Below are 7,263 nucleotides of genomic sequence, written 5' to 3'. Positions count from 1 at the left end.
TTACTGTGATGCTACTCCACTTCTTCATATTAACCTAGACCTTCCCCTTCGTAATAGCATCAGGCACACATTCAACATTTCCTACAATTACAATTGCTCCCTTCATATGCCTCCTGAAATCATCCCTGCATAACAAACCCACATCTAACCCACATGGATGGAATTGCTCTGACAATCAAGACGATGATTACTTTTGCTTGGTTCCTTATTCTCCACTCGTTTTTCCGCCCTGCATTCAGAAACCCAGCTTTGCTTATCTTTGCTGTGTGTGCTCTGAGAACCTACTTGCCCAGTGAATCAGCATGTTCAATAAGCATTACTGTTCAGTTGATTAAATCCCAGGATACTCAGTCTATTAGCAGAAATGTGCTGGGTTGATATCAGAGCTCTAGCCCAACTCATCTTGCAGGGCTGTTTTCCAACATTAGCTCAGAATGTGGTGGTCACCTGCATCATCAACCAAACTGATCCCTGGGATTGGGTAGTTATAATAGATTCAGCAGATACATAAATTATTGTTCCGTAGCATTAACTCCCAGCGACGGTATTTGGACACTGAATCTAAGGGAGTAGAACAATGTAGTTCAGCTCCATTAGATATTGTAAAGATTCCATTTGCAAAAGAAGACAAAGTAGAAAGGCAAGCAAATCCACTGTACCTGCGTCCATGGTGTCCGTCTGTGTGAGGTGCATTTCCATGGCCAGGAAGGCAGTTGTCTCTGACCCTGTGTGCAGCTGCAGTCCACATTGGGCTCAATGAGCACAAAGCAGGTTCCCGTCTCCTGAAGCAGTTAAACCTTTGATTAAATTCTGGCTCTAAATGTATGTACCAAATAATATTGATGACAATTTAGTGTTTTGTGTATACGTTGAACCTGCGGCCCCATTTGAATGCTCACTGTACGCTTATAAGTTAGCTATAGAGGTGAAGTTACTTTCTCAAAGCCACACCCCCTACACATCCGAACAGAATCCAAGCCCAGGCCTACCTGACCCTAGAACATGAGTACTCGGGTACAGATTATGCTATCCTGAGGCTTCCATATGTTCCTGTTCATTTGTTAGTTGCTGCCACGTCTGTTCCTAACTCTGTTCCTAACCGTAGTACAACATAAGAAAACACTGCCTAGACTAGAACCAGTCCATGGTCCCTGGTCCAAGCCCACCAGCCACTCTGAGGGAGGAAGATGGGACTGTCAGCCCCTGCACAGATTTACAATGTCTGATACAAACCCTGTATAGAATCCCCGTGAGACACGATTGGCTAGATGGCAGCGGATTTTTAAGGTAAGTAACTCTTGGTGTTCGGGTGTACCGAAGTACCCAGAAGTACCGTTCAGAGGATTCGCCAGGCAAGGAATGTGCAGATGCAGAGGAACCTGAGCATCAGAAATAGTGTCTGAAAAAACACAAACATAAAGAGACATGGTCTCTTTCCCAGCTCACCACTGCCACTGACTCAATTCCAATTTATAGTGACCTTACAGAGGGTTTCTATATAAATCTTTGTGGGTGGAGACAGCTTTGTCTTTTCCCCAAGGAGCAGTTGGTGGGTTTCAATTGCTGACCTTGTGGTTAGCAGCTTGATGATCACCAGTTATGCCACCAGGGTTCCATGGTCTTTTCAGGGAAATATAAACAATCAAGTATGACTGGAGCACACACCTATGAGATCCAAAAAGACCATGGTTTTCTTGGAAGGTATTTAGGAATTACATAAATGTCTTAACAGGAATGCAACATATTTAATTATTGTTTTGGAAAATCTTCTACAGCAAATGGATTGGAATCTTAAAAGCTCTTGAGTCTAAGAGCAACATCTAAAATGCACCAATTGGTCTCTCCCTGTCTGGTAGAAAGAGTGATGAAAATGAAAAGATAGTGAACTAATGGACCACACAAGTGTCAGTCTCCACAATCCCGAGGGCAGAACAGCTAGATAGTACCTGGATACCACTGTTAACTGCTCAGGAAAAGGATCACACTAGCAGGTCTTGGATGGAGTGGAAGAAAAGTGTGGAACAAAATATAAAACCATAAAAGAAACCAGGCTTACTGTTTGAATACAGATGTGTGGTATCCTTAGTCATCTTTCAGGTTTGGAACTTGTGTTAGTCTGGGCAGACTAGAGAAACTAATTCATAGACACTCATGTGTGAATAAGAAAGAGCTTTATATAAGGTGCAATTGTATATTGAGAAAACATCCCAGCCCAGTATATATCAAGTCCATAAGTCTGATGTTAGCCCATATGTCCAATACCAGTCTATAAATTCCTCTTCAGACTCATGCAGCAAATGCAATGACGCCAAATGCAGGAAGATCATGGGCCAGTGGGTGGAAAGTCTAATGGATCCTGTGGCAGTGGAAGCATCTCAGAGCTGGTGTGGGTTTCCACATGGCTCCTCCAGCTCCAGGGCTCTGGCTCCATCAGTGTAGCTCCATGTGACTTATCAACAGAAATATCTCACAGGGAGACAAGCAGAGAATGTGTCCCACTTCCAGGGAGGAAGACAGGAGTTCCCAGAATCCTCAGGAGAAGGCCATTCCCACACAGAGGCCTCATTGGCTATGACCTGATTGACAGGCTAGACTCCACCCCTTTGCAAGTTGACAGGAGATTATGTAATGGCCATAGAACTGAACTTGCTCCAGCGCTAGACTAATCAACAATTTAAGATTAAAAATAGCAGTGTTACCCAAGGTCAAAGTTTAGAGAGTTAGGAAATATGGAGCAGTGGAAACAGGTAACGGAGCACTGAGGGTGGACAAGTGATAGTCCTTTGAGGGGGTTGCAATGGATGTGTTGAAACAAAATGCATATGAATTTGTGAATTATATGTGAAGACAAATGTTAAAAATGCACATGAACTGCTTAATGTAAAACTTACCTGTTCTGAGCCTTTCACCTAATAAAAAGTTTTTAAAATAAACACAGTAGCAAATTGACAGGAAATAAGATTACAAAGTGATTCCCAAAGTGGGCAGAAATCTAGACGAAGATCAGACTTCTGTTGTTGTTGTTGTTGTTGTTGTTGTTTGGAGTCAATTCTGACCCAGAGTGACCCTGTGCACAACAGAACAAAACACTGCCTGGTCCTGCCCCATCCCCTTCATGGTTCCGAGGTCGGAACCCATTGTTGGAGATACTACGTCTCATTGAGGGGCGTCCTCCTTTTCACTGCCCCTCCACTTACCAAGCATGATAACCTTCTCCAGGGACTGGTCTCTCCTGACAACATGTCCAAATGATATAAGACCACTTCTTACCATCCTTGCCTCTAAGGAGCACTTGGCCTGACTTCTTCCAAAACCAATTGGGTTGTCTTTTTCCCAGTCCATGGGACTTTCAACATTCTTCTACATCACCACACCTCACAGGTACCAGTTGTTCTCCAGTATTCCTTATTTAATGTCCCACTTTCACATGCACTCAAGGTGATGGAAAATACTATGGTTTAACTCAGACACACCTTAGTCTTTGTATTAGTCTGGGTACTTTGGAGAAACAAATCCACAGCAACTCATGTATAAGAGAGAGTTTTATGTAAAGAAAATGTGCATCACGAAAACATCCCAACCCAATGCTGCCCAAGCCCACAAGTCCAACATTAACCCATACCCAACACCAGTCCACAAAGTCCTCCACCTCACAAAACAGAGGCAATAATGCCGACTGCAGGAGGAAAGCTGAGTCCGTGAACGTGTAAGCATCTCAGCACTGGCAGGGGTCTCCACACGGCTGCTCCAGCACCCAGGGATGCATCGGGGTAGGTCCATGCGGCTTCTCCTTGGGGATGTCTTGTAGGAAATCCATCTTGCAAGCTGAAGCAGGGAACTGCTAAGGCAGCTGCACCCGATGCAACCATCACAAAACAAGAGACCCGAGAACTAGAAAGGCGAGGCTTCACCACCCATTTATCCCTCTGCCTTTCAACCAGACCCACATGTGATTATCGGCCAGGCTGGCACAATTAACTAACTCAATCTTCAAAGTAACATTCTTGTTTTTCAATACCCTAAAGAGGTCTTGTGCAGCAGATTTACCTAATGCCACACCTCTTTTGATCTCTTGACTGCTGTTTCCACGTAAGACAAAAGTCTTGACAACATCCATTTTTCGTTTATCATGATGTTATCTATTGGTACAGTGGTGAGACTTTAGTCTTCTTTACATTGAGTCACAGTGCACTCTGAAGGCGCCCATCCTTGAGCTTCATCAGCAAGGGTTTCAATTCCCCCCGACTTTCAGCAAACGAGGCTGTATTAGCTGCTTTGCTCCAATCCTGATGCCGCAATTTTCTTCATGTAAACCAGCTTCTCTGATTATTTGCTCAGCATACAGATTGAACAACTACGATGAGAGGATACAATGCTCTCACCTTTCCTGATTCAGTATTCCCTTTTCCTGTTTGCACAACTACAAACTGTCTCTTGACCCATGTACAGGTTACTCATGAGTACAATGTAGTGTTCTGGGATACTTACCCTTCTCAAGATTATCCACAGTGCATTATGGTCCAAACAGTCAAATGCCTTTGCATAGTCAATGATACACTCATAAACAACTTGAGCCAAGATCCATCAATCAAGCTTCTAGCAGGTTTTAAAGTCAAATGTATCCTAAAATGTTAAAGGGCTAATATTTCTCATTAGAGATTTTCAACTGAAAATAATATTACACAAATATTGTATAGTCAAGTAAGAATGTGGCTTGAAGGGTCGTGGGGAGAAAACAGGCCAGTCAGGGTGCAGTATAGCACTGATGAAACATACAGCTTTCCTCTGGTTCTTTAATGCTCCTTCCCCTGACTATCATGACCCCAATTCTATCTTACAATCTGGCTAGACCAAAGCATGTACAATAGTAAAGATAAGAGCTGGAAACACAGGGAATACAGGACAGATAAACCCCTCAGGACCAATATTAAGAGTAGCCATACCAGGGGGTAAGTGGAGGGGGGAGGGGGGAGAAAAGGGGGAAACCTGTCACAATGACTTACCTATAACCCCTTCCCAGGGGGATGGACAGCAGATAAGGGGGTAAAAGGAGTCATGGGATAGTGCAAGACATGAAAACAAATAATAATTTATAAATTATCAAGGGTTCATGAAGAAGGGAGGGTGTGGAGGGGGAAAATGAGGAGCTGATACCAAGGGTTCAAGTAGAAAGCAAATGTTTTGAGAATGATTGTATTAGTCTAGGTACTTTGGAGAAACAAATCCACAGCAACTCATATATAAGAGAGAGTTTTATGTAAAGAAAATGTGCATCACGAAAACATCCCAACCCAATGCTGCCCAAGCCCACAAGTCCAACATTAACCCATTAACCCAACACCAGTCCACAAAGTCCTCCACCTCACAAAACAGAGGCAATGATGCCGACTGCAGGATGAAAGCTGAGTCAGTGAACGAAAAAGCATCTCAGCACTAGCAGGGGTCTCCACACGGCTGCTCCAGCACCCAGGGCTGCATCGGGGTAGGTCCATGTAGCTTCTCCTTGGGGATGTCTTGTAGGATGTCAATCTTGCAAGCTGAAGCAGGGAACTGCTAACGCAGCTGCACCCGGTGCAACCCTCACAAAACAAGAGACCCAAGAACTAGAAAGGCGAGGCTCACCACCCATTTATCCCTCCGCCTTTCAATTAGCCCCACATGTGATTATCGGCCAGGCTGGCACAATTAACTAACTCAATGATGATGGCAACAAATGTACAAATGTGATTGACACAGTGGATGTATGTATGGATTTTGATAAGAGATGTACAAGCCCCCACTAAAATGATTTATTAAAAAAGGAATATGGTTTGATTATAAAAGTAGGTAAAAATACAAAGTTCAAATAATCTTAAAAATGCAGCCAATTTTATCATGCTTGGACTGTCAAGGGGCAGTGAGAAAGAGGAAAGCCTTCAACAAGATGGGGCGGCGCAGTGGCGGCAACACTTGTGAGGGCGGCTCGGGACTGGCAGTGTTTTGTTCTGCTGTGCATTGGGTCACTCTGGATCAGAACTGACTTGAGGGCAACTAACAACGACTTGTTCATTAATTGAGAAGGTATTTGATATGCATTTTCAAAATGAACGATGCATTCAGCATCAGTTTTATAGACGAGCCGTGTTCAGGTATATCTAATTCCCTACTATTTGTCCTTGGACCAGGAAATCTATAATGCGTCCTCTGATCTGGAAAGTGCATGCATTCTCTCTAGTCATCCTACTTGGGGCCATCAACTCAGCCGTGCGATTGAGGTGGCCCATCAACCCATAAATCACGGCTATAAGGAAGCAAGCATGAAGGATCTGACTTATTTATCCAAAACAACTGAGCACAATGGTTAAACTGATTGAGACTGGAACAGACCCAGAGTCTTGGCCAAATTTAATATGATCTCATTACTTCATGTTTATGACATTTAATATGCTTCATTTGTGTTTGTAAATAGCACCATGCCCTCATTAAAACTGAATCTGGGCTACGAGAGGCTCTCGTAAAATGTATCCTGGCTACTTAAAACCTTGCATATTACTCTCTCTGATTCCCTTCCTATCTCTATACTCTTTTGCTGCTTTTTAATTTTCAGTAAGTTGCTGAGTGTGTTACTATTGCAATTATTCGGGTACTGCCCATGAATTAAATGTCCGCAGAACTCTCCCCTTCTCTAGGATGTTGTGACTGTTCTTAAACTATTCCTCTGCGTCACTAGCAGGAGACCTTGGAATGACCTTCAGAACTTCTAGTTGCACAGTTTTCAGCTTTCATCCAATGCTCATAAGGCCATTTGTCTTCCCCAGGGCGACTCCTTGAGAAACTAGAGGCTGCGCTTGCTTCCTAAATTACCAGCACTAATGAAGTGTCACAACCCGGAGCCCAGTGCAGCGCAGCGCAGCAGCACAGTTAGCACAGGTTTGACTTCACGCAGTGTGCTGGGCTGCAGCCATGATAACGCCCATCGGTATCTGCCAGCTTCATTTCACCTTGACCTGTTTTTCAAACGGGTAGAAAAACCTGTTTTTCAAACAGGTCGAAACCCTGTTTTTCTACCCTCTGCAATTGCTAAATGTCCATTCCAAACCGAACTCGCTGCCATCGAATCACAGCGACCTTATAGGACATAAGAGAACTGCTCCTTGGGCTTTCTGAGGCTGTAATCTTTACAAGAGCAGACGCCTCTCTTTCTTCTGAGGAGCAGCTAGTGGGTTTGAAATGCTGACTCTGCAGTTAACAGCCGAATGCATAACCCACTACCACCAGGTCTCC

The sequence above is a fragment of the Echinops telfairi genome, unplaced genomic scaffold (genome assembly GCF_000313985.2).
Source record: "Echinops telfairi isolate 266 unplaced genomic scaffold, ASM31398v2 ScPeMD7_7424;HRSCAF=8462, whole genome shotgun sequence".
Classification (NCBI taxonomy): domain Eukaryota; kingdom Metazoa; phylum Chordata; class Mammalia; order Afrosoricida; family Tenrecidae; genus Echinops; species Echinops telfairi.
Note: the sequence above shows the minus strand (reverse complement) of the source record.